Raw genomic sequence first — 3,997 nt, forward strand, 5'->3', positions numbered from 1 at the left:
TTTCCACCCTAATTTACGAATAAATTCTTTACAAATCCTACCATGTGAATTCATGGATTTTTTTTTCACATTCTGTCTCTCAGAGTTGAAGTGTACCTCTGGTGCAAATTACTGACCTCTGTCATCATTTTAAGTGGGGGAACTTGCACAATCGGTGGCTGACTAAATACTTTTTTGCCCCACTGTATTGGCTGAAAACTATTCAGCCTTACCTTTTCTCAGTGGTTCCTGACTTTCCATGTTTGTCTCCCTAATAATAATTTCCTGTTTCACTTTGTTTTTCCTTATCTTTGTCTGTTGATTGCATATAAAAGATGGATGGATAGCCTCCAGGTCTGAATAGTGAAGCCAGTTTGTTGTGTTGAAGTTCAAGTGCTTGTCACCTTTGTAGGTGATGGTCTCAGCCATTAGTTTTAAACCACATTAAATATAACGAGATGGTTATTTTGTAAATAAGAGTGAAAAGTGAGCATAAATGTATGTTATGCCTTGTATGCAGACTATATGTTTCCAGTGTTTGGGATTACAGGACCCAGTCTCATGATTTCAGCTCTATTGCTTGTGTATTTCTAGTCTGTCGATTTACTCATCCATTCTCCTCGTGTTCCTCATGCCTAAACTTGCCTTGTGTTTCAAAGTTTAATCAGCGTTATATTAAAGCTGAACCCAACTCCTACTTTGTGTCCTGCATCTGGGTCCCCATTTTGAACACGCATCACACGGAGGTTGTTAAAATTCAGCTGCAGCGGTTACCGTCTAATTGCCCTTTTAAATGAAGTCTAATCAAATTTTTGGTGTGCGATAAATGAGAAAAGTTTGAACTCCGCCTACTTTCCAGAGAAACTGTAAGCATGATTAAAGAGCGAAATCAGAAAACCCATCAAAAATCCTAAAAACTCTGACAACACGTTATCCAGAGCAGTGCTCTAATAGCAGCAGCTAGACAGGTGAGCACCTGGGTTCACCGAGGTAATGCTGTGTGTGTGACAGAGTGAGCGAGAGGCAACTGCGATGGAAAGTATAATGGTGGGTGGTGGGGTCTTAAAATGACAGAGACGAGCTGCTGATCAACCCCGAGGGGTCCCATCCTGGGGTCATGTGTCATTAGCTCAGTCTGAATTGGTGGCAGACTACGGGACAGCCAAGCAGCGGGGACGGCGATGCTGTTTTCATGGCTGAGTGGAAAGCGCTCGCGGCCATCGCCTGTCCTCACTTTGCCTCTTTCCAAGGGAATAAGCTCCACGCAGGCAGTGTCAGGCGAGCAGAAGATTCCTCCCACTCCCTCAGCTGCACTGCCAGATGCATATTACGAGTGCATATTACCTTATTTTGACAATTTCATGTTGTTGTGTGGAAAACTGGCAGCGGTAATTTAATTTTCAGGCATAAAAACAATCAGTGTTTACATTAATCTGCTCCTATTAGAGTTCGTTCAACATATCTAAGCAAATTGTGCACTGGTAGCCTGGAGCTACTGTACATCAGCAGCACAAAGGCTGAAGACGGCTGAACCGATTTGTAAATAAAGAGCACAATCGGAGATGGAGTTTACATCTGCTGTCCGTCTTTTCTCAGTCGTAGCGACGATACTATTTAAATTTAGATCATGAGTCACGCTGATAGGCGTGCAAGATCTGGAGTGAAAGCTAAATTACTGCCACAGAACCTGAACACAGAAGTGTTGATGGTGCTGAAAGTGGAGCACAAAAGTAGAGAGCTGCCAAGCTATAAAATTACACAGCAAGCTGGGTGAAAAGATGATTACGGGCAATTATGCAGCCGCAAATGCCCTCCAAGGGGAGACCTTCCGCATTTCAAAGGTTGGATGGGATGGACATACAAACAGCAATACAGCTGAGCGTCTGCTGTGTTTGTTCATGACAACTGTGCGGTCTCATGTGTGTGAATGCAATTGCATGTCAGTTGCTCACTGAGGGCATTAAGCTTAAAATGGACCAATTAAATATTTTCATGTGTGTGCTAGCAGAGTGGTTATATATGAATGCATCATGTTGATCACTTTATTATATCAGGAAAAATTATGAACAAAGATTAATCTGTAGGTAGTTGTTTATTTACTCGTTTACCCGACTTCACTTGGATGTATGTGCTATCCTGGTATCCTTCTTTAAAATCCTACCTCATATCATTGTACAAAAATAGCTTTTATGTTAGTAATCAACTGGGAATTTTTCATAGATATGTTAAGAAAAAAGGCCAAAAATGAACAAATGAAATCAGTAAACAATAAAAAGGGATGAAGGACAGGGTTATATGCTGGAGAAGTGTTATAGCTTTGTTTGTTGCTAGTTTTGTTAGCTGTATTATCATATACAGTTTCATGAAAATGTGTTCAGGAAAGTTCCTTTCCTGATTTCTTTGTTATATCTGGATATTTGTCACACTTACATGTTTTAAATCATCAAAGAAATTTTATTTTTAGTCAAAGATAACCTGAGTAAATATAAAATGCAGTCCAGTGTTCATACAAACCTTCCTGGTCATCAAAGGAGCTTGCAAAGAAAAGCGTCTGGACTTCTTTAAGTTGCTTGAAGACGTTTCACCTTTCATCCGAGAAGCTTCTTCAGAACTGAAGAACTTTCATTCAATCTTTCACTGTGGAGGAATTCTGGCCCACTCTTTTTTATAGAGGCATTTTAATTCAGACACACTGGAGGGGTTTCAAGCATGAACAGGCTGTTTAAGGTCATGCCATCAGATTTAAGTCTGGACTTTGCCAAGGCCACTCCAAAACCTTTAGTGTTTTTTTCTAATAAGCAAGTCCACCTTCTAATCAGAGGTGGACTAGCTGCTGTGTTTTGGATCTGTTTCATCATAATTAAAAGCGCTCTTGAGCTTCACGACATGAACTGATGGTCGTACGTTCTCCTTCAGGATTTTGCAGTAGAGAGCAGAATTCATGGTTCCATCAATCACAGCAGCAACACAGCCCCAGAGCATCACACTACCACCACCATGTTTGCCTGTTGCTATGATGATCTTTTTATAAAATGTTGTTAGTTTTACATCAGATGTAACAGGACTCAAACCTTCCAAAAAGTTCAACTTTTGTCTCGTCATTCCACAGCATATATTCCCAAACGTCTTGGGGATCATCAAGATGTTTTTTTACCCAAGTGGGACGAGCCTCCTGTGTGCTCTCACTGTGGTTCACTGGAGTCTTAAATTCTTAAAAATGGCTTTGTGAGTCTTTCCAGACTGATAAATGTCAGTGACTTTCTTTAGATCATTGCGTGATGCTTTTTGAGATTTTCTTTTTTCAAATCTTACTGCACTTTGTGAAAAAGCAACTGCCCCCCTTGTTAAATCATGAATTAACTGTGATTAAGCACATTTTTGATAAAGGGCCAAGTAGGTTTACATGGTGTTTTTGCCTCTTAATAAATGAAATCATCATTTGAAAACTGCATTTTGTATTCTTATGGGTTATCTTTGTCTAATGTTAAAGTTTGGTTGGTGATCAGAAACATTTAAGTGTGACAAATATACAAAAAACGAAGAAATCTGGAAAATAAATTCTCTATATAGCTTCAACATGAGCAGTGGCACTCTCATTTAATTGTAGGCGGTGTACAATTTTTATTACATATTATATACTTGGATGAGAAATGTGTATAATATTTTGATCAAGATGTACTTGGCAAACACAGACTAATCATAATTAAAATGTGCTATAATTGTGGGGGGTTTTCAGCATTGCTATGCTTGCATATTTTATATTAGCAGCAGCCAGCGCTTTAGCTACAGAATTACTTTAACATTGTTTGTCCATTAGGAGTATAATGTGAAACATTTTGGCTGTATTGTCCCGGCGATAACTCATTCCTTTTATCAGCATCCTCCCCTTTTTAAACTTTCAGCAGCTCACTCTGACAAATTTGTCCATTTTTACTTCAAAGAGCCACAGTGACAGGACTTTTACCACCTAAAAAAGCATGAACATTCACTGTTTTGCCACTTCCAACCACACCTTTCA

This window comes from Maylandia zebra, linkage group LG23 (assembly GCF_041146795.1).
Source record: "Maylandia zebra isolate NMK-2024a linkage group LG23, Mzebra_GT3a, whole genome shotgun sequence".
NCBI lineage: Eukaryota > Metazoa > Chordata > Actinopteri > Cichliformes > Cichlidae > Maylandia > Maylandia zebra.